Genomic DNA, 25,062 nt, shown 5'->3' with positions numbered 1-25,062 from the left:
TATAAGAAGAACAACAATATCAACCAACCACATCTCCCAGAACTCCCAGGGATTAAACCTCCAACCAAAGACTATACATGGAGAGACCAATGGCTCCAGCTGCATATGTAACAGAGAATGGGCTTATCTGTCATCAAAGGGAGAGGAGGCCCTTGGTCCTGTGAAGGCTTAATGCCCCCATGTAGGGGAATGCCAGGGTGGTGAGACAGGAGTGGGTAGGTAGGTGGGGGAGCACCCTCATAGAAGCAACAGGGAGGGAAAATGGGATAGGGGGCTTGCAGAGGAAAAATCAGGAAGGGAGATAATATTTGAAATGTAAATAAGTGAAACAACCAATAAGAAATTTAAAAACAAAAAGTCATTCAAATAGAGCCAGATATAATTAAGTTTAGGACCTTCCTAAAAACGCACAGACATAATCTTCTTGGTGAAAGGCATAAATGCATCATAATCTAGATAGTCCCCAAGATTGCAATATGCAGAAACCCCAAACCAAAAGGTGAGACAGAATGACCGTGATCATAGCATTCAGTTAAGCTTTGATGGGACTGTGTCAAACAGCTGTAGTAGAACAGGCTCTCCCATTTGACTGCTCTAGTAGTGAAATCAGAAATGGTGTCTTGTTCAAGCTATTAACAAAAGAGCTTCCATGTGGGCAAGAGAAGTGAGAGAAGTAGTTTAGGAGAGTTGTGGAACTGTCAGTGCCAATTTAGTTAGACTGAGGCATACTAAGACGATTGGTAAATCATAAGTCTGTGAGGGTGTCTCCAGAGAAGGTCAGTAGAGACAAGCAACATCTATCTGCTGGAGCATGATAAAATGCAAAGAAGCAATGAATTTACTCTTTCTTCTCAAAAAACTTGAGTTTCATTATTCACTCTCCAGTAGTTATACAGTGTCCAACTGCCTCTGAAGATTCTCAAAAGATTCTTCAATCCTGAAGTTATTCCCTTGACTCCCATGTCTCAGATGGCTTTGAACTTGATTTTAGCCATGTTTACTGTCTTCCCTGGTGTTTAAGTTTGAGAATAGTCTTGTGGGTCTTCTCAGATTCCATAATCATGCACCAAATCCCATAAGAAAAATCCCCTGATGTAGTCTATACATCTCTCAAGCTATCATCTATCTGATCTATCTGACATCTGTTTATCTATCCACACATGTCTATCCATCACCTATTGATCTACCTCAGACTTAGATTGAAAAAAAAAAGATGCATGTGATACCAAGTAATAGATTATACACATATTTCCAGGTGTCACACAAGTGAGTTTACTCTATATGTCTGATGACTTAGATAAACATGACTATTTGTCTCAGATGATAGGTGAATACCTATCATCTATCATTTACATTTGTCTACTAGCTGTCTGTCTGTTTACATATCATCTATCTCATTGTATTTCTCTCTCACTCTGGAGAACACTGTCCAACAGAGGTAACAGTGCCATCAGTAGATTCCATCTCAGATGGAATCAAGCTTCTACATGGCTTCATCTAAAAATTTCATGATACATATTATAAGATGAATTCCACCCATTTGGAAGTAAGACTTTGTGTTCGTGTTTAGCTGAGGACACTGGAAAAGCTGTAAATTGTCAAGAACTAGGAAATACTATAGTCAAAGGTGTTGGAATAGGCATGGCGATCTTCACCTTCAGCAGTGGATCCCATGGGCAATATCTTACAAATGCAAAAATCTGCTGGCCCATCCAGACATACTCAATTTCTAGCTCCTTGAGAATAAGTAGGTAAAATGAGATTATTTTGTGAATTGTCTTCTCCAGTGGACACTTAAATAATTAGTTCTTAAATCTAAAGTACATTTAGATTTACAAAAAATTAAATAATTCCTTCTATGCATCTATCAGATTCTCAGCAAATCTCAGTAATCTCAGAAATAATCACTAGGTCCCCTGTAAACTGTATTGCTGACTACATGTATGAAGCTTAGACTCCTGGAATGATATCCCCTAGCAGTCCCCATAGGTATCTGTGTGCTTTCTTCCCTATTCTTTATAAGTTCCACTCACATGTTCTATCTTGATTTTCTGTCTATATGTCTGTCTGTCTGTCTGTCTGTCTGTCTGTCTGTCTCTCTCTCTCTCCCTCTCTCTCTCTCTCTCTGTGTGTGTGTGTGTATGTGTGTGTATCTATCTGTCTCAAATACACACACACACAAACACACACACACACACACACACACACACACACACACACACACACACAAACACACACACACACACACACACAGAGAGAGAGAGAGAGAGAGAGAGAGAGAGAGAGAGAGACTGGAGGCTAGAGATGCATACACCACCTGTGAGAAGATTCATTCATTTTTTTTTTTTAATGAAAAAAACGCATACCCTGAATGCTGGAACTGAATGTCTCCAAGAGAGATGAGAAGGGGAACATGTATTTGGTTGAGCTCTCAAGTCCAAGCTGTTCTTAAAATCCAAATGTCTCAAACTTAATGGATATATATTTTATGGTTGAATTATGTGTACCAGAAATATACAGAGAAGTCCTAACATACAGCACCTATGGTTGTGACCTTCCTGGGAAATAAGAAAGTGTGTATATTACTTGTGGCATCATAATTCAGTAGGATAGCCCTTAGTCCAATATGACTGGCATTCTCGTTATGAATCTGAAAATAGACATGCAGGAAGAACACCCCACAATGACAAAATCAGAAATTGGAGTACTCTGGCTACAACTCAAGGATACAAAGAAGGCTTCCACCAAGTCACTGGGTGACACTTTAATGTCAAACTCCCAGCATCCAGATCTGGATGAGGGTAAGATGTCATTGTTTTCATCCATACACTTTGTCCTATGCGGCCGTAGGAAATTTACATGGTAGCAATGATAGGAAAAACGATGGTTTTGCTGCTTCTTTGAACCTTACTCTAACACTGTTGCTCTAAGGAGAGCCTGGGTTCCAAATCTTAGGGTCTGTATACGTGTTCAATGCTTCTCACAGAATGATGATGTAAGCTCTTGGGGTTCTATGTCCTTTCATTCCTTCTCTGTCATTATGTAAATCTCTTTGGAATATCATTGAGATGTGTCTTCCTACCATTGAGAGACTGCGTAAGGGACACCAGTGCTATAGACTATAAACTAGGGCTACAGACTATAAGCCCAACTGTAACAGAACCATAAATTTCTAGGGCAGGGAAGATTATCAGATTTCTAGAATGGGATAAAATTAAAGCATATGTACAAATATGTACTGTAGAATTTCCTTTTAAAACACTGCCTCTGAGAGGTTAGCAACACTCACCAGGACCAAAATCTCCAGCATAGAATTTCTATTATACAGGAAGGTCTACATTGTCTAACAGGATCCATTTATAAATCAGGGATTGACAGGCATAATATAGATGGCAGGCATAAATGCCAAGCCAAATTCCTTTTTGACTATCTCAGAAGAAGTGGAATCTTTTCTAAAAGCATATTTTGAGCCCAAATCTCATGGTGAGTCACGTAAGTGTTCTTTTTTAGATAATAGTGAAATTAGAACTTAGAGGTTTATTAGTCAGCAAAATTCAATTTTGGTAGGACTGCACTTTGGAAAAGGAAATGAAAAGATATGAGGGCAGGTTTAGACCTGCCAGGGTTTATTTATTCTGCAAGAAATTATGGAGGGGAAAGTTCACACCACGTGCTTCCATGGTCTGATGGGAGTAGAGGAAAACTAGAGCAAGTAATCAAAAGAGGTGTCTATTCATTCTTCACGGATCCATGAGCTATCTGTAGGATCAACATCAAAGCATTGCCTTTCCTGCTGCACATCTATCTGAAGGTCCCAAATCCAAAATTCCAGTTCACTAATGCTGGTGAAAATGTGAGCTGTCTGGATACACATTCATTCCTTCTACACATGCACCATGCATGATCACCTAGAAGAAGTATGACTCATTCATAAAAAGCCAAGCATGATCTTTCCAGAAAATAGATAAACCACATTCTTACTACTCAATGAAGGGAACTAAAATCATATGTCTACAAAACAGCCTCAACTTGAATGTTTAAAACAGATTCATCCCTAATTCCACACATCTGGATAACCTAAGTGTTCTTCAGTAGGTGAATGGATAATCAAACCATTGTTCTTTCAAATAAGGAAAGGTTATAACTCAGTTGAGCTACATAGTCATGAAAAGACATGAGTGAATATGAAGTGAATATTTCTCAGCTAAACAGGGCTACTCAGTAAAACTACGTGCTATGAGTACAAAACTTAACACTTAGGAACTATAGAGATAGTCAAAAACAAAAACAAAACAACAATATTGGTTTTCAGAAGACTGAGGGGGTAAATAAATGTTACACAGAGGATATTTAGCAGTGATAGTGACCTTATTATAATATAATGCTGGCTACATGTCATTAGAACTTTCTCAAACCCTATGGAATGCAAAATCAAGAACTGAGGCTAATAAACTACAGGGTTGCAGAGATGATTAAATGTTGAAATGTTAGCTTAGGGTCATTTTGAGTATACTACCCAAGTGTGGGATGCAGGTGACTAAGGAAGTTACAGGTGTTAGAGGCAAGGAGTATATTGTAAATTTCCATACATCCTGCTCAGTTGTCACTGTAAACTGATCACTGTTCCCAAAATACAAAGTTTATTTTTTTTAAGGAAATGTCCATGCCACCCTTTAGTTCCCACGCTGCTCTCACTGTCACATGTCCTCCCCTTTCCTTAGTGATATCCCTTCCTCCGTCCAGCCTTCTGTCTCGCCGCTGTTGCAGCCTGGACTCACTCTACCTTAGATGCTTTAAATCTTTGCGACTGGACCACTGTGTGGACCACCTTGTGCAAAGTCATATCCCCACTGAGCCTGGGAGATGGGAGGTGAAACTTCTCCCCCATCTGCTTGCCTGTAACAATGAACTGAGAAAGAACTTGAAATTTGTCACTATCGGTCTTCTTCCAAAACAAATTTGACCCAAACGGAAACAACTTTAAAATATGAAAAAAGTTTGTGTGGTTTTGAGTTCCCCCTAAACCCCTGTGTTCCTATGATTGATTAGCATTAACTAATACGCACAATAGACACAGCTCATAAGAACAGTGGCTGTATTGTCTATATTATCTAATTAGATAACCTTTAGGCCTGCAAGAGCTTTTATCTATGTCCTTACTTCATTTGCCCCTTTGTTTTAAAACCTTACTTCTCACTAAGCAAACAGATGTTGAAAATGTTCCAGAACCTCCAACGCGAAATGCATTCATTGTAGAAGGACATAGCAAATTCGCAGGCTTTCAGATACACACAGTATCTGTATGTACCTGACAAAATGAGGATTCTGAGATACCTGTGAATATTGTGTTCCATTCCATTGAGAGCAAGTCAGTGATACCTCTACTAAGGTCTAGGCGATGTGCTTGGCTGTAGTAATGAAAAGTCATGCAAAAAGAAAAAGAAAGAAAAAGAAAAAGAAAAAGAAAAAGAAAAAGAAAAAGAAAAAGAAAAAGAAAAAGAAAAAGAAAAAGAAAAAGAAAAAGGCACTGTGTGCTCAGGTGACTGGATGAGAAATGCCTGACAGAGCAGTGAATGGTACTGCAGCAATGAGGAAGTGTTGGGATGGAAGATGAGCAGGCTGATGGAAATGGGCGAAAAGTTTGATCTTGGAAAGCAGTTTGCCAGCAGCTGCAGCAGAGGAGAGGAAAGGAGTAGGGTGTCTGCTGGGCAGGAGTGAGGATTCAGAAGAACAAGGGAAAAAGTAGATTTCTCCAGGAAAGTGGCCTTAAATCTATGGGCTTTTCAGAAAGCAACAAAATCTTCAACTATAGAGGCGCTAAGGTCAAAGAGGGGAGAGCAAAGAGACAGAGAGCTAGCGAAACATGAAGGCTATTTTAAAATAGAATGCACACATTATACTTTTCAACGGAAATCTCTGGATGAGTTTTAAACAAAGATATCCCTCGGGAGAGTTTGCTGGTAGCAGAAGAGGGGCTATTTTAGAAGGAACTGTCCTGTGGTGAGCACCTGGAGAGATGACACAGCCAATAAGGGTGCTGTAAGCATAAGAACCTGGCTGAATATTCCCCAGCCTGCATCAAACTCCCACATGTGGTCATATGTTCACCAATAGCCTCACTGCTGGGGAGAAAGAGCAGAGAGAGAGGCAGGGGGAACTGCTGGCTACTAGCCTAGCTCCAGGTTCACAGAGACAGTTTCAAAGCCATGGAGAGCATGATAGAGGCAGCTGTGCAACGCTCTCTTCTGGCTTCCAGACATGCAGATGAACACATTTGAGTATTACCCACACACCCCTACCCTACATATACATACACCCACAGTGGAATGAAGACAGATAGACTTGCTTGATACTGAAGCAGTTCCCTCGGGGGCAGATGATTAATGTCAGGAGTCCAGGAGAGGGTTGAGAAGAGACAAGGACAGGGAGCCTGCCTCTCTACAAATTATTTATAAGAAGAACAAGTTCAACACTGATTGGCTACCTAGGGAGAAACCTCCCAAATCATGACATCGCCAGAAAGTTGCTTGTTTCTCTCAACCCATTTTTAAGCTACAGTAGGCAACAGGGGTGTGCTTGAAGCACTAAAATTAAAAAAGCTACCTCTTAGCTAAGAGCTAGACCCAGTTCCAGTGTGGAAAAAATCTTTTAAGATACTAATTGACTTTCCTTCCATTTAAACTTTTTTTTCTTCCTTAATGTCTACTATCTCACTATAAGTTGTGAAGCTGGCCCCAAATGATAAAGTCCATAAAGATATCAATAAGGACAAAGTGAAACCCTTAACAGTGACTCCTTAAATATGCTTTTGGAAACCAGGGTGAGACAGTAATTACTTCACTGTTATCCTGTATGGAAAGAAAAAAGAAACATTTTTTTTTCTCCAAATTCATTTTCTGATCTCTAGTGACAATTCAAGCCCACCCATGTCTTCGGTTCATTCTTGGTTCATTCTAATAGCAAGCTTTGATTTGGTCAGCAGGATGTTAAAGCGCTACAACTCTAAGACTAAATCCGAATTACTCCCTTTAGTCCCGGGGACCACTTGGTGCTCTGCCTCATGGCTGACTTGCCTCAGAGAGTTTAGACTAAGCACAATACCCATCTACCTTCCCGGGCCTTTCTTGAGAGGAGGATCTGATATTCCACAGGAGGAACTTCTTTTCTGTATGTTCAAGTTTGTTTTATTGCTTTCCCTAGACTAGTGCTCCCTGCCCATTATCCCCTTCACGTGCCTCCCATGTGCCCTCTGTGTCTATGTGGCAGATTCTTGAGAAGCCAGTATATAGATTTCCCAGAATCCCTCCTGGAAATCCTCTCACCACACAGACTTCTCATTTTGATAGTTTGCCTTTTCATCTGTCCCCCCTCTGCTTCACCTCTGCCTGCTTGCTATGCATCCTACAGACGCTGGCAGCTTTCTCTAGATCCTAAAGATATACTAATGAACATGGAAGAGACAACGGAGTTTAGACACATTCCAGAGGATCCATTTGATCACTCTAAACATCATGAAGTACCTAACAGCAGGAGTCAGTCTGCCTCTTCCCTTGCTCTGATAACATCCTTGTCCACCTGCTGCTTCTCAACTGGTGAAGGGCTTCCACACTATAGTAACTAAACCACCCACACCAAATTTCCCTAAGAGTTGCCCAACAGACTGATGGACTGCATTGCAATGAAGAACAACTTTTACAAGTCAGCATCATGTGGGAAAGGGAATCCCATCCCTCTCTTGCCAATGCCTTGGAAATTTCTGGGTATGCCCCTGGGAGAGTGTGTTCCTGCCCATGTGTAATGAAAGATGAAAGCATTAAGGATGAGAACTATTTAGAATTTTTCTTTGTTTTTAGTCAGGTGTCTTAGAATTTCTGATCTCTTCTTTGCCTATGTTGTTCAGGGTGGGAGAATGGGGGGTCACAGAACTACTGTGGCAATTGTTTCTCAGCCAAGCACTGGGAGAGGAAACTGGCTGCAATGTGGTGCTCTATTTATAATGTCAGAACTTATTGTTCTCAGAATTGGAACTTTAGCCAAAGCACTAAGACAATAGGAAAAGCCCAATTCAGTATCCTATTTTAACAACTCTGAGAATTGAAAAGGCCTTTTATCACTGCCGATGCTGTTCATAACTATTTAAGGGATATGCTTAGAATACAGAGCTCTATCATCAACTATGGGATGGGGAAGAAGAAAGGCTGGCATACGATTATTTAAACAGTTCTGTAAATGACAAGAGTCTCCCCTGAACACAGATACAGCTGAAGGTTTAGAGATGAGATGGGTCTCAATATGTGAGAATTACTGGAAAGATATACTTCACGCTCTACTTTATGGTAAAACTAAAGCATGGTAGAAAAGAAATCATTGAATAAATTGAAAGAACTGTGGTGTATGTATGTGTTAGGGTTGGTGTGGTATGCTAGAGATGAAATCTTGGTCTTCATGCATGCTACACAAATGATGTATCAATATGCTAAACTCCCATGGCTAACTGGGACGATTTCAAAAACGGGGCTCTCAATTCCTGTCTTTGGGTGACAGTCTGGGGCTAGTATAAACCTCTTATAAAATCCATATGCCTTGCAGGGAGCTTTTGCTGAAACAATAAGAAACATAGGGATAAAAGATAAATTGTTCCATGGTCCCATGGAACTCTGGCTGCCATGCTGGGATACTCATAAGTGTCTGGATGTGTTAGTGGACAAGTAGACACCCCAGGCACCCTTCCACACCACCAGACACCGTGTTGGATAAGAAGAAAGCAAGGGTACTACAACTGAAGGCTATGATTGGGCAGGCTAGCAGACCATATGGATTCCAAACGGGCAAAGGTTGACAGCCAGATCAAGCAAAGGAAGCACACATTAGTTATGGTCAGAAAGAGGCTCAAATGAGCCGATATCAGAGTGTCGCTTCCCTGTCCACTCCATCCCCACCTAGGGCCAGAACTCTGCACAGGCTACTTCTAAACCATGGTGGTGCTCTAATAATAAAGAAAGAACTGATGGAAATTACTTAGCAAAATGAATTTGAAGGATCGGGCTTAAAATTAGAATTACTGAGTTAACTTCACTTGTGAAATTCCATTTTCTATATCAGAAGTAAAAATAGCTGGCATCTGAGCTAAGTTTAATTTAGATATTGAGACATACAAAAGGATACTTCCTGTATCTAAACTTCACCTTCAGTTTTTAAGATAAATGCTCTGAAGACAAGATGAAGGGAAGACACCGTGCTCTAAATAAAGCTGGGGATAGAACCAGAACTCTACTCTTGATTTCAATCCTTGGCTAACACTAAAGGGGTGATTTCCAGAGTGGCTCTGGAGAGATCTGAGTGTTTAAAGAAGAAAATGGCTCACCAACACATTTGCTCTGCACTGGAAAAGTTCTTGTCTGCCATAGCCAAGCTGTGTAAACACAGTCTAACCCAAATTTCTCATTAATGAGCTCTTTGCTTTAATCCTCATTTATTTGGAACATATCTATGTGCACTCACATTGTATAAGAACACTATAGAAGATCTCCCTTTTAGAAATGAAACCATTCAACTTGAGTATACATGCAGCATAGTGGGATCCTTAAGTAAGGACCCTCTGGAATATAAACTGCATGAGCCCAGTCGTTGGTCTGTAATTGACTAAAGCTATAACATTATACAATATCCTGATTTTGGCACCTTAGTTTCTCCATTTGTTAAAGTCAAGCCAGTCACAGCCTCTGTTTTGTGAGTTGTCATACATCATAAGCAAATGTGACACATATAGGAAAGTGTATAAAGGAGTGAGCTCTCTGTCTTTTCAGACAATCAACTTTGGACTAGCCAGCCACATGGTGGGGATATCGTCTTGGACTAAGTAACTGCTGAGCTCCTTCCGAATGCAGAACATTCCCTAGAAACGAAGGTCTTGTGCCAAAGAACAGCATCCACTCTGAGATAAACCTACTGACAATTCTCATTTGGAAAAGCAGGCCAAACACACAATCTATTTAAAACAAAGATAGAAATAGGCCAAGTCACCCCTGTGGCTGACTCAGCAGGCTGTCATGGAGTGGCCACTGGACAAAAGTCAAGAAACCTTGGCTGGCTCTAGTCCCAAGATTTGCTCTTGACTCTGTGTAGAGTTTCGGCAAAATCAGCTAATAGATATGGCTGGCAGTTTCTTCATTTCTAAAATGAGTGTATTTTTTTTCTTAAAAAGTACTCATGAGAGCTAAATGAGCCAACATGAAATTGCTTTGAAAATGGTAAATCATAGTACGAATATAGGTATTATCATTTGCAGAGCTCAAATTACACTATACATCGTTAGTTCTGAAAATAACATACATAACCCAGATCTTGAGCTGAGACTAAACTATTATTTTAAACACTGGGATGGGAATAGAAGGCACTTCAAAGGTTTCTGAATTTATTTTTCTTTGCTACTCAAGGGTGGATTTAAATTTAATGCAGGTAGGTAGTGGTTTCAGGACAAGGGAAACAGATACACGTGTGCACAACCAAATAGCACAAGAGAGGGCCATATAGTTATGCAAATATAAACCAGGGCTTTACCTATTGCTTTGGGGAATGATGTGGTCTGATTCGTTTGGAATGCTGATGTCTCAGACCATGAAACTCTCTATTTCTTCCAGACATAATTAGATCTGAATGCTGTTAAAATTTTCTTTAATAATTAAAAACATTACATTTGTGCGTGCATGGGTATATGTGTATACAAGTGTATATATTAGGAGTATTTGTGCATGTATGTTCATGAGCTCAAGTATATGCATGTGTTTCTGTTTATGGGGGTAGGAGTATATGCATGTCTATGAGTGTATATATGTGTTCATTTATTTGTGTATGTGCATGTGCATTTGTGTGGATGTATGTGTGTATGCACATGCATATATTAATGTCTGGACATGTATGTATTTATATGTATATGTGTGTATGTGTGTGTGCATGCATGTATTTGTGCTTGCATGAATATGATTGTAAATGTGTATATGTGTGTACAGGCATGCATATGTGTGTATTTGTATGTGTACATGTGTATGTGATACAATTTTGTATTTGTCTGTGTGTTTCTGTGTGTGTATGTGTGTGTGTGTGTGTGTGTGTGTGTGTGTGTGTGTGTGTGTGTAGTGGTAGGTAGACATCATAGGACAATTTGCTAAAGCCAAATCTCGTCTAAGTTAGCTGGTCCCAAGGACTGAGCCCATGTTGTCTGTCTTGCTTATAAGTGACTTAACCTCTAAAGACATGTTAATGGCCCTCTGTTCTAAGTTTTAAACAAATACTAAGGGACACTCCACGGTAGGTGATTTAGAATCCTGACAGATAGTCATGTAAGACTACAAGTATTTACAGGTTACTCTTAACAGGCAGAGGAGCATAAGAAAAAAATTAAAGAAATCATCAATTCTTATAAATACTTTAAAGTAATAGGTAAATAAGAAGACCTATAGTAACAAGTGGTCTATGTACTTAGAGATGCGCATGAGCCCAGAAGTTGTAAGAGGAGCTTGAAAAGAGGAACAGCATTGTGCTCGTTTAGTTGGCTAATTTGTTTGCTTTTATCAACTTGACAAAAGCTTTAGTCATGTAGGAAGAAGGCACATCAGATGCACAACTGCCTCCATTTTCACATGGGAGAGAGGGAAGGTTAGAGGGAGAAACTGGGGGTAGGGAAAGCAGGAAAACTGTGGTTCAGGATATAGTTTATGAGAGAACAGTAAAGAAAGAAAGAAAAGAAAGAAAGAAAGGAAGGGAAGGAAGGAAGGAAGGAAGGAAGGAAGGAAGGAAGGAAGGAAGGAAGGAAGGAAGGAAGGAAGGAAGGAAGGAAGGAAGGAAGGAAGGAAGGAAGGAAGGAAGGAAGGAAGGAAGAGAAATCAGGATTCATAAGTCACACGGTGTAAGCCGGCAAGCAGCATCCTTCTGTGGTCTCACTTTCAGTTCCTGTCTCAAGCTTCTGTCCCTACTCTCCTTTACGATGCACTGTAGTCTGTGATGCATAAGCCAAATAAGCTGCTTTCTTCCAAGGTTCCTTGGTCATATAGTTTGGTTTTAGCAATAGAAAACAAGGTAGGTCAGTCAGGAACAGGATGTGTACAAAGAATTCTAGGAGGTTTTTTCCTGGACATTTAATACAGACTGTCTTCTCTGAATATTCGCCACTCTGTCTATAAATATTTTTATATTTTCAGAGTGATTTATGTGTTCTCTAATAGGTAGATGTTCTTAGAAGTGAACTGTCAAGGGCATGGGTAGCCTATATGTTTCTGTCACCTTGGAGGATGGCTTAATTAAAGGAAACCCATGTTCAAAACTAACTTTACATGACGAGTATTGTTAGATTGATTATATTATCAGTTTTATTTGGTATTCAAAGGCACCTGCATTTTTTTTCATTGCTTGTATGCTTGAGTTTTGAGAGAGAGAAAGTCATACATAATACCCAAGGCTGGCCTCAAACTTGTGGCAATCCCTCTTCCTCAGCCACTGAAACTGTTGACTCAAGTACACTGCCCAAAAGTAGATTTTTTAATCGAAATGAATGAATTGTAACATTGTGTCCATGAAAACAAGTTGGGAAAGGGACAGAATATGCTATCTATATTTGGAATCTTCAAGGAACATGTAGCCAACCTAGAACCTGACTCTCAAGGCCAGGTACATTCTCAAGAGCTGTCCCCAATGATGCAACTTCCTTTGGTTTCTAGTACCCCCATACTATTCACTCATGACACAATTTTATTGAAATCTAAATGAAATATTTTCCCCCCAGACTTGAAAAATGCTGTTCAGGGAGAACTACTCTGGAACTTAGCATAATGCTGGTAGCACAGAAGTGCAGTATGCTCAGAACCAGCATGACTTACGACACTCTAACCAGGGTACCAGTTTCTAATGTTATCCTAGTCTCTAATGCAGAGGTAGGTAAATGTAGCAGAAGATGGCCTGGTCAGCCATCATTGGGAAGAGAGGCCCCTTGGTCTTGTAAACTTTACAGAGGAAGGCCAGGGCCAAGTAGTGGGAGTGGGTGGGTAGGGGAGCAGGGGTGGTGGTGGGGTATAGGGAACTTTTGGGATAGCATTTGAAATGTAAATAAAGAAAATAATAATAAAAAAGAAAATGAGTTAAAAAATAAAAGAAACACCCACCTATCCCTTTCTGTTCATGAAACTTTTATGACAAAAATTGCCCTTCTGCTTGCTAGTTAAACAATAGGTGTCATTGTACTTACAAATAGGTCAAGATCCAAACCCATTCTATACCTCTTAAAGGACTGCTTGAAATGCTTGTCCCCCGTGACAGATCAGAACAAAGAAAGTGTTAATGCAGTTTTGCTTAAGTGCCTTCCTTTCTTCCCAGTCTCTGAATCTTGACCTAAACCTGAGTTAGACCACAGCTTGTCATTAACATTTTCTCCCACACAGCCCTGATAATAGGTTAGGCTCTGGGTAGAATTTTAGCCCATTCGAGTTTTCCCTCTATTTTCCACACTTGATTTCTAGCTATGTTTATGTCTCATAAACAAAAATCTTGAATTCTCCACTGGAAACTTGGTGACAAACATTGTTTGCTGCCCCAACCCGCGGGACACTTTATTTAATGGTCTTTGAAGGGGATCACAAACCTAGAGAGAAATGGAAATAAAGAAAGAGGCAAAGACCATGCATGTGTGTCATAGTCTCTTTTACTAAGGGGAGATGCTCAGGTTATATACAATTTGGAGAGGGGTGATCAAAGGTATACAGTGAGAGAAATAATTGGGAAGAAGTATTTGCAAGTCTAATACATTTAGTGATTCATCTAGGGTCCTTGGCGCCACTGCCCTGGGACATAGGGTGGCTTATCTAAGAGCCTATCTCGGGGTCCGGATCCTCCTGACAGTTCAAGGTGACAGCTCTGGGCAGCTCTGGAATGTGAGAAGTCTCCTTCAGTCCTTGATGTCTGTTTAGGTCTTGCTGGTTCCAAGGAGTGGCCTTGCAGAGAGAGAGGGGGAAGTGCTCTTGACAAAGAACTATGTGGCTTTTAGCTACATACTGTGAAAACACCTGGGCTGCGGGATGCCCTGGGTGTAAGATGCCTGGGTTTTCTCAACCTGGTCCCTGACAGTTTGGATCATCTAATCAAAGCTTCTGCTTATTTCTAGAGTCCCTTTTATCAAGTAACCTTCTAGGTAAACTTTTCTTGACTAAGTCTGAATTTGTTTATTATTTGACATCCACAAAGAGAAAATAAATCCTGAACAGAAAATCAAAATCAATAAAGGAAAGCAAAACAAGACCAAAAAGAAAAAATATTAATGAGATTTTTTTTCTAAAGATACAACTTAACACCCCGGAGAACATGTGTGTGTGCACATGCAGGTAAACTGATGTAGTTATGTGGGACAGAGTCTCTCTATGCAAATCAGGCTGGACTTAAATGCATGGTCCTATTGACTAAGCACCCACTCAACCCCAGAGTATGAGTGACACTGTGCAAGGATTTAATACATTGACTCTTTTCTTGACTTCATTAAACATGCAATACTTCAGTGTGAGGAATCTTAGAAATCGAGGTCAAAAGTTCAACTGTTGGTGTCAGACAACGTAGATTTAAATCCATAATCTATAACACATTTGCTCCCTGATTGTACAGATAACTGAAATTAACATGCTCATCACAAAAGTGGGAATGGTGATAGCTATCGTGTGTCATTAGTGTCAGGAATTTAATACCTGAAACACTAAGGCATATTTAATCTTGAGTAGATAATTGCTAAATTCACATCTTTCCCCCTTACCTAGGCGGAGGGCATTTTCCATCAGACCATCCATTTTCTCTATCTCAACTCCAATACAATGACTAGCATTTATCACTAATTAAAGTATATCAGTTAACCATTCTCAAATATATGTTTTTAAAACATATATTTTCACTTTCACTTTCAGCACTGACTCCAGAAGATTATTTCTAGATTTCTTCTTTATCCACCACTTTTATGTTTTTACTCTCTATAAGAACAATGCATCCGGGCGTAGAGAAAAAGCTCAGCAGTTTAGAACACTGGCTGCTTGTCCAGAGGACCCAGGTTTAATTTCCAGAACTCACATTGCAGTTCACAAGTATCCGTAGCTCCAGCTCCAGGGTATCTGATATTCACACAGACATGAAAGCAGGCAAAACACCAATGCACATTAAATAAAATAAATAAGTAGATTTAAAAAAAAAATTATGCATTGTTTCTGACCCCTGTTTATCCCATGAGACAGTTGTGAGTACAAACCTTACCAAACTTTGGCCAGAGTATCAGTCAGGGTGAAGAGGTAGCTGGGCTGTCACACACAGACTCATAACAAGGAAGAAGATGGGATTGTGGTAGTGAGGACTGGAGCTGATAGACAGTCCATGGCATTTTATATTGATTGTATAAAGAATGAAGGAGTGTTGAAATAAAGAAAAGTTAATGGGAGTTATGTTTCCACTTACAAGCAAAGGAACCTCAAATATCATGGTATAATAGAGCTTGTGATTCTTTTTAATGGAACTTGAAGTGTTGGCACACCCAATATTAACATTTGAATATAATGAAATATATTATTTTATATATATACTTTAATAAATTAATTTTGTAACAGTATTTCTAAATCCAGGGCAAAAGATAGGTAGGTAGCTAAAAGAACATATGTATATCTAGATGCATATATATTAGATATCATAGTATATTTCTAATCATATGCTTAATATATTAAGTTATGTGTAAGTTTGAGAGTTACATATAAGTGCATAAACATATCTACTTTCATGTTACATCATTATAATTGGCTGTGATGACAACTCAAGGAGCCATGAACCTGCTAAGCATCCACATTTTCTCTTCTAAATGTTCTTTTGTAATTAAACTTTGCTTAGAAAGGTGCTTGGTTCAAAGCCTGTGGTAAGAATCGGGTACAAAAAAATGGTATATTTTAATTTCAGAATTCTGAAAGTAAGACATAGCCAAGAAATGATAGACTGTCAATTAGATCCGAGACCACCTCTGAAAAGGTCCTACTGGTTAGTGCTAAGATGATAATGAAAATGAAGGTAATAAGACTGTAACTTGTTCAACATAATAGGAACATATAGCTTTATTCTCAAATACACAGCTATACAGGAGCTCCCCACTAAGTGGAATAGTAACCAATAAATGTAGTAAATGACATTAAGATATCATTATTTAAATTAAGCATCTTAAAAACTGGCTCACATAAGAATCATAAAGATGTTAAACCAATGAGCAAATATTTAGCAAAAGGCAGGATACATATGGCACTGTCTGATAAGATACCTACAATTACAAAGACTAGGGTGACCATCTTGGGAGAACTACCCCCCTAAAACTCAACTTCAATGTTGTTACCATTGACAATCTCACCCATACCAAGAGTGACTGATGACTAATGGCTCACAGAACACAGCAGGGTAGGGATACAAGGGCAGATTCCACTATTCTACTCTGCTGTCCCCCTGAATTGCTCCTACTGGTGATCACAGTAGGCCAGATGTTTACATATAAAATGCCAGAAGCATGTATAGACTGGACAAATTTCTATAAAAAAAAAAAAATGCTCCTGACATCTGTTGTCAGGTGACCTATAGCCTGGAAAATTTTAGAATTAGGGCTGGGACAGCACTCAGTTGCTTCTCACGCTTGGACTTAGTGTTCTCAGACTGTTTATTCTGTTTAAACTTGGGATGAGACCAGAGTGTAGAAGCTATAGGGAGCAAGTGAATCAGAAAGATGAATACACAAACATGCACATGGGAACAGGATATTCAGCTGTGGATATTTAAGGTGAAGTGAACTGACACTTGGGGGAGAATAAACAGGAAGGTATGGTGTATGTGGAATCTTAGTGTCCATGGTAGTATGAAATAACTTCACTTCATATTACTGAATTTTGGGACCATACAACTTAACTTTGAAAACTCTGTTCTAGAATGGATCGATTATAAACAGACATTTTAGAACTAAACTCCCTTAGTAGAGAAACAATAGGGCAATGACCTCAAAGGATTAGCATTTAATTAATTAGCATCCAGACACAAATTTAGTTCGTGTTGTCTTACATTTAGTTTACTACTTCCTTTCTATCACTTCTATTTTGCTCTAGTAACCTACTGAAATCTCTTACCTATAAAACTTAAACAGTATTCTAATGGACCTTCCCCTTAGTCTTTTATTGCACTTATTCAATGCGGAAATCATACTGAACTATTAAAGCATTTTAATTACTCTGGTGACTTTTTTATTAAGACCTTCAATATCTGTCTATTACTTTTATCCAAACTATCTAACACTACAGTCATGCAAAGATTTCCATAGTACAGTCTTAAGCATATGTCTTTATAATAATGTCTATGTATAAAAAAAAATTCTAGTATGTTATGCTCATTTTAGTTTGGTATTAGGCAAAATAGTAATAATTCCTTAAACAGATAAGTGACTAATTTATAAATAGGTTGATAAATGTCATCGAAGCAATTAAATAGTCTATCTTTTACAAATAGGGTCTCACTGTATCTTCCAGTTTAACCCTGAACATCCTGTCCATAAGTGGTTGATACTTCTGTCTCAGCCTCCAGATTAGTAGAGCTGACTATAGGCACATACAACTGCATCCAAGTTGAATTTGCTACACATGCCGTGAGTAATTTCGTTTGAAGCAGAGTTCAGTGGACAAGGAAGTATCTTTGACTAGACTATGTAGTAAAAGAGCTCTGCTTTCACTTTGTAGAGAACAAAAGTCCCTACTGCTGATACAAAAGTTTCGATCCAGAGGATAGTTCTATAGAAATTTTAATAATAGAAAAACCTTGAGGCTCAGTCTGTTTTTTTTCTTTTTTAAGTTTCCTTCTGTTCATATCTACATCTGGACAGAGATAAATATGTTTTTCTCCACATAAACATAACTCCCAGAGAGCAAATGTCCACACCAATTGATTTCAAACCACAGCTATGAATAGACTCCACAGTGGTTCATTACTGTAGTCTCCAACTCTCCTTTATTCTCAATACATCTTATAGACAGTAAGATTTATTTGCCTATAACACTCATCTCCCTGTGTCTTCTTGCATCTTGCTTTAATATTCTTTCTCCGACTTAACATGTCAGCACTTTGAAAGAAGTATGCTAGTATTTATCAAGATCTTTTAACTCTTACCCTAAATTAGGAATGGTGAAATTTCAGGAACCAAGGTAATATTCTGCTTAAAAGCAAATAACTAGAGGCAGAATGGTCAGAAAATAAAATACTTTCCTCATATTACCTTGATTTGTATTATTTTTCTCAAATATTTTGACATGTACATATACTAGATCTCCCCAGAAAAGCAACTTGGTCTTATTTATCAATGGGATTAGTGTTAACATTGGTGGCCTTGGATTCTTCCCTACTAAATTGTGAACCTAGAAATAAAAATCACATGTTCTTTGCTTTTCAGATTCTCTCCGGATGACTGTGTTGGTTTTTAAGCCAGAGTGTAATACAAGTTGTTAGAGTTATATATAACAGGAATGAGGAGGCAAAGATGCCAAGATCAATTGCCTAGTAACTACCTACCCTGATCCATGACATTAAAAATTATTTGTAATTTAGGCACCATAATATGGCCTAATGCCCTATCCAATGTAGCTATTGATTTTTCAAAAGTAGTACAATCCAAGAAAACCTTTCAGGGATGAATCCTCCATGTTACTTCCAACAAGAAGTAATGATACATTTTGTCTGTAAGAACCTTGGCTGGGTAAAAGTTTGCTATTGTGGAAGTTCCACATGTGTAACTCAAGCATTTCTGGTACATCTCCTGCTCTATTCCTCCATTATCTTTAAGTAAATTTTAAAATACTTTTTATTTTTCAGAAACTGCCCGTGAATATGACCAAAGAGTTCTATACCTGACAATTGACTAATCTGATTCAGAATAACATCCTAAGGTGCTTCATTACTCAAGAAGCAGTATGAAACCCAAAGGAAAAGATAATTTCCTTGCTAAATACTTTGAAGAATGCTATATATCCACATGAAGAAAGAAATTTGACTGAATGTAATACATACCCCAACCTATACACACATGGGTATGCACAATCACAAATGTTCTAAAGATATCTTAATATAAGTCTAAGGCACGAACTCATTTGAATAAAACATACAAAATTGTTACTTTCTTCACTATTTCCTTCATTGCTATATGTAAGTCTTCATGCACACCTGCCTGTCACTGTGTTTGAAGGGAGGTAAAAAGAACTATGTGAGTGAGTCAACTCTTTTCACCATGTGAGTCCCCATATGACCAAATTCAGGTCAATAGGCTTGATATGGCATGTGCCTTTACCTGTGAACCATCTTGCTGACTCCAAGAAAAATATTATTGGCCAACATGTCTTTAGATGATGACTCCCAAAGAAAAGGCAACCAAAGCAGAAATAAGCAAGCAAGTTGGAAAAGTCTAAAGAATTCTTAGTAAAGAGACAATTTGGCTGGCTATTTCCTCAGTCTCTGCTCCATTCGTAATCCCCGAATTTCTTATAGGCAGAATAAGATTTTGGTTGAATGTGGTGTGTTGGTTAGTATCTCTAACACTCTTCCAGGTTTCCTGCCTGTCCACAGAAGGCAGCCTCCCCAGACTCCATATCCTGAATGCTGCAAGTCACAGCTAATGATACCTTCATTGATATTTGGATGCCTTCCCTATCCCAAGTCTCTACCTCTTCCTGGAGATACTCTCTACCACCCACCCTATCAGTCAATCAGTTGCAGATTTCCATTCATCCTCATTGCCATCTGTCCACGCCCACCCCGCACCTGTCCCAAACACACCATCTTGAATCCCCCCTCCCCATTCCCCTCTACTTCCCCCCTCATTTCCCTCCTTCCATCTGCCTTTCATGAACATTCCATTCTCCATTCCTAGTGAGAATCAAGCATCCTGGCTTGTGCCCTCCTTCCTGTCCAGCCTCCTTGGGTCTGTGGAGTATAGCATGGGCATTCTGTACTTTATGGATAACATCTACTTATAAGTAAATATATACCATGCATATCCTTTTGGGACACTACTAATGATACTCTGTTATGCTTACAGATGGTCTAGCATGGCTGACTGACCTCTGAGAGGCTCCACCCAGTAACTAACTGAGATGGATACAGACACCCACAAGCTCTATCCAATGAGTGGATAGAGCTTGGGGACTTTTATAAAAGAATAGAAGTGCTGCAAACCCCAAACTCCAACTGGCAGAGACAGGGGAAAAAAACGACACAAATGCCAAGGAAGGTTTCTCAAAATTCTTTCTCCAACAGCTTTCCCAAACAGCATTCTCCAACAGCTTTTCCCCACAGCATTCTCAAACAGCTCTTCTCAAAACTGTGTTCTTCCCCCCACCCCAGGGCACATCCTGTTTTTGTTTTACACCAGTCTTCTGACCTAATCCCTCCCCCCTCCCCCCGCCTCTCCTGGATCTAATCAGAGTTCAGCCAGAGAGGCCAGTGCAGGCAGACAGCACTGGATCGTCCAAGTGTGCAGGCTCAGGTTCTTGGTAAACAGGGATCGTGGGGCTTGGAGACAGATGCCGCTTCCCACATAACCCCTTTTTAATTAAAATGGCTCTGGGATCGCATCTGTCTTAGGTTGCCCTCAACCATGTTACATACTTACCTGTCTTAGGTTGGTATGCACATGTGAGAGTCTTACCAGTCATGGATTAACGATCCATCATACTGAGAGCCAAACATGGGGTGAATTACCTGACTCTATAGCCGCCATAGCTTGAGACAGCAGTTGTAGGTCAACCTGCACCTGCCTGTGCATGCATACCATCCACCTCAGCATCTCCAATCACTGCTGTAATGATGGCGGCGGTAATTCCAAAATCTCTCCTATTCCTTAGGAGCACTGACAACTGACCCACCTGCACCTCCTGAGGCCAGGGTATAGCTGTGGGTATTCTGGTTTTCCCACAGCATTCTCAAACAGCTTTAATTTGTCCCTATACCGGGAGCTTAGCTTCGTCCCTCCACCAGGGAGCCTCTTCCTAGCGCTAGATTAATTCTTACCACAGAACTCCCCTGTAACTCCTTTTTCTTGTTCTAGCTCTTGCAAGAATTCCGAAGTTTCTGCCTTTCCTTTTTCTAACTTCTTCCTCTTCTTTCTCCTTAGCCAACCAAACAGCTTCTAATTCAGCTTGTCTTTGCTTTTCTTTGACTTCCTATTCCTTCCACCTGGCTTCTGCTTTTGCTTTCTTTTCTGCTTCTTTCTTGGCCTTTTCTTCTTTTCTTCCTAGCACAGGGCATCAGATGCCCTGTTCAGATTCAGGCCACAGATGCCGCAAACCCTGAACTCTGACCAGCAGAGACAGGGAAAAAACAACACAAATGCCAAGGAAGGTTTCTCAAACTTCTTTCTCCAACAGCTTTCTCCCACAGCATTCTCAAACAGCTTTTCTCAAAACAGCGTTCTCCCTCCTCCCTCCGGGGCACATCCTGTTTTTGTTTTTCATCAGTCCTCTGACCTAATCCTTCCCCCCTCTCCTGGATCTAAACAGAATTCAGCCAGGGAGGCCAGTGCAGGCAGGCAGCACAGGATCATCCAAGTGCATAGGCTCAGGTTCTTGGTAAACAGGGATCACAGGGCTTGGCCACAGATGCTGCTTCCCACATAGAAGGAAGGATTTCGGGATCCAAAGGGGATAGGAACTCCACAGGAAGACTGACAGAGTCAACTAACCTGGATCCTTGGAATTCTCGAAGACTGAACCACCAGCCAAAGAATATACACAAGCTGGACCTAGGCCTAGAACACATATGTAGCAGGTGTGCAGCTTAGTCTTCATGTGGGCCTGAACAACTGGAGTGGGTGCTATCCAAAAACCCATTGCCTGAATGTGGGATATATTCTTCTATCTGGGCTGCATTGTCTGGGCTTAGTGGGATAGGGAGTGCTTAGCCTCACAGAGATTAAAAGTGCCACTGTGGGGTAATACTCAGGGGCCCTTACCTGCTCAGAGGAGAAGGGGGGGGGATTATGGTGAAAATATTGTGGGAGGGGCTGACCAGGAGGTGGGTAGTGAACATAAAGTAAATAAGAAGAAAGAGAGATGTGTGTGTGTGTGTGTGTGTGTGAGAGAGAGAGAGAGAGAGAGAGAGAGAGAGAGAGAGAGAGAGAGAGAGATAGGGATTTATGGAATGGAAAACTATATTTCCAAGCCATCTATCTGATAATAGGCTAGTTATCATTGTGTATAATACACAATGAAGTCAAATAATTGAGTAGAAATAAATAACCCAAGTAGCAATGAGCAAAGAATTAAAATATGTGTTTTTCAAAAGAAGGTATGCAAATGGACACACACATTTGAAAAGATGTCCCACATCACTCTTCTCCTTTAAAGTACACTTCAAAACAAAACTGATACATGCTTTGCATCTAATAGAGTAGTTATTATTTAAGAAATATATATTAGATGACAACCATCAGTGAAGGTGTTGAGGAAAAGAAAAGAATACTGTCAGGTTTTGCTGCTGCTATTGTTCTTGTTGTTTGGAGAATCAATTTGATATAACCATTATGAAAAACAAAATTTGAATTCTCATCCAAATTAAAGAGAGAGCTGTCATATGACCCACAAGTCATATTTTCTGGGATTATTGTGACAGGGAATGAAATCACTATCTTAAATAACTCTCTGCACACCTGTCATAATTATAGTATTCAAAACAAGAGCTAAGACAGGTGGATGTTCCAAATGTCCATCAGTGGATAAAGACAACTTAGACGTATGTGTTTACATAACACACAAACACATAACATTTAGTTGTAAAACTAGAAGAAAATCTTCCTTTTGCAATAACAGAAATGAAGGACAAATAGAAATAGAGGTATCACATCATCTGTGTTAACTATTCAAGCAAAAATAATGACATTGAACAGTGGAGTTAGGAGGCTGATTGTGGGTGCCAGGGAGGAGAGACAATGAACACGTGGTCAGAGGTATAAAGTTTCTACTACTGGGCCTACTTACTGATGTCTAAGGTGCTGCAGGATAAAGGTAAATGCCAATAGGATACATACTTCACATTTGCTAAGAGGCAGATCTCAAGTCACCACACATAATAAAAATAGAAGAGAAAAACAAAACACCTCTCTATATAGTATCAGGTATGCTGAGTAGTTTCACAGTGGTGATGAAACTCGTAATATTGCTGTATGTTGAAACCCCTGTTGTCTGCCTTGCATGTATATGATTTTATCTGTTGGCTATACATAGAGAAATGTCAGACTTCAGTATAATGTCAGGTTTGGTTTAATGAAAGCAGAATACTACAATAAAAGATCTTTTTTTTTTTTTTCACAAAGTGATACGTAAGTTTTAGCTTTAAGTTTTGCTGTATCAGGAAAGTCTTTGAGAATATTCTACACTGAAACTTCTCAAACTCCTTCCTAGGACAATTACACAAACTTGAAGAAATATTTTCATAGATAAGTTACAAATGCTACCCCTCTCTCACTGTGGACAGAATAGCTATCACACACAAAAAGGAAGCCATGTGAGATCAAAGATTGTGAGGGTTCTGCAAATAGTAAAAGGTGACAGCCATTAGAAAGGATGTTTTTTTTACTGGAATAGATGCATCCTCTCCCATTGAAACCAGACAAGGCAATCCTCTGCTACATATGTTCTGGGGGCCACAGACCAGCCCATGTATGCTCCTTGGTTCATAGCTTCATCTCAGGGAGCTCTAAGGGAGTCCATGTTAGTTGTTACTAGACCTGAGAGGGGGACAACATTTGGAATGAAAATAAATAAAATAATTTAATAAAAAAATTAATTTTCACAAAAATGATTTTTCCCAAACTAGATGGAAGAACCAATGAGAGATTTATGTGTGTGTATGTGTGTGTGTGTGTGTGTGTGTGTGTGTGTGTATGTGTGTGTGTGTGTATATATATAAATAAATGGCCAGGGTACACAACACAGAAGGACAGGCTGACTCTACTGTAATACAGAGTAAATACAGTCAACCAACAATGCCCTGTCAGCTACTCCAGAGTTCTCAAGGGTGTGTTTATGTACTGTCATTTCAGGGCTCTTGGTCATAGTCTGGTTCAGAAATGACATCATCTACCCATGATTGTCTTGATTAACTCTATTCTCCCACGATGCTATGATCAGACAGCTCGGATGGGTTGTTTTGTTTTTTTTTCTTCAGTGGTTCACTGTTCAGATAAATAATATCCAAGTCAATGACTTCAGTATAATGTGGTCTGATTTCTGGCTGTGATCATTTGGTTTTGTGTTCCCATGCACCATGGAAAAGTTATGAAATTGAAAGAAATCTCTGATAAATGAAGTCACATCCTGGCACTACCACTGGTAAACTGTATAACCTTCGGATGACCTTCAACCTTGACAAATAGCGTTGTCAGTTGTGTTAACCCCTCTTTTGTTAATATGAATGGCTAATGCTATGATTCTCACATCTTTGGTCTTAGGAACCCTTTAAAATATTAACCGGGGATGGAGGAATTTATTAATGACGTGGTCAGACAGACAGAAAGGCAGCAGCATGGAAGGCCTATGAGGAGAACACAGGCCTCTGCACCAGAGACACAGAGCACATTAATTTATCTACGAATATGTCAAAATTGAGAAAATATAAATTTATACTCATTCATCTATTAAGAAGGTCTAAATTTATCCATACTAAATGAACAAAAATTCCTTCTCAAAAAATAGTAGACAGAATTATTTTTGCATTAATAAGGCGTCTTAATACCTGACTTAATCAGAAAGTCATTACAATCTTATCTTTCCATTTGCATTTTACATGTTGGGTAGAAATATGTAAAGAAAACCTAGGAAAAGGTGGAGTGTGCAAATGGATTTTCATATTCTTGTGTAAATCTGTCTATCTATGGTTATACTCAAGGAGGAAAGTGGAAAGATCTTGACAGATATCTGAAATTCAGAATCTGAAACTACTTCAATGAATATCTATTAATCTGGCATATTAAAACACCACTTGTCTATTTTATATTTT

Source organism: Mus pahari, chromosome 7, assembly GCF_900095145.1.
Source record: "Mus pahari chromosome 7, PAHARI_EIJ_v1.1, whole genome shotgun sequence".
NCBI classification, from domain to species: Eukaryota; Metazoa; Chordata; class Mammalia; order Rodentia; family Muridae; genus Mus; species Mus pahari.
The sequence above is the reverse complement of the archived record's forward strand: the minus strand, read 5'-3'. Positions refer to the sequence as shown.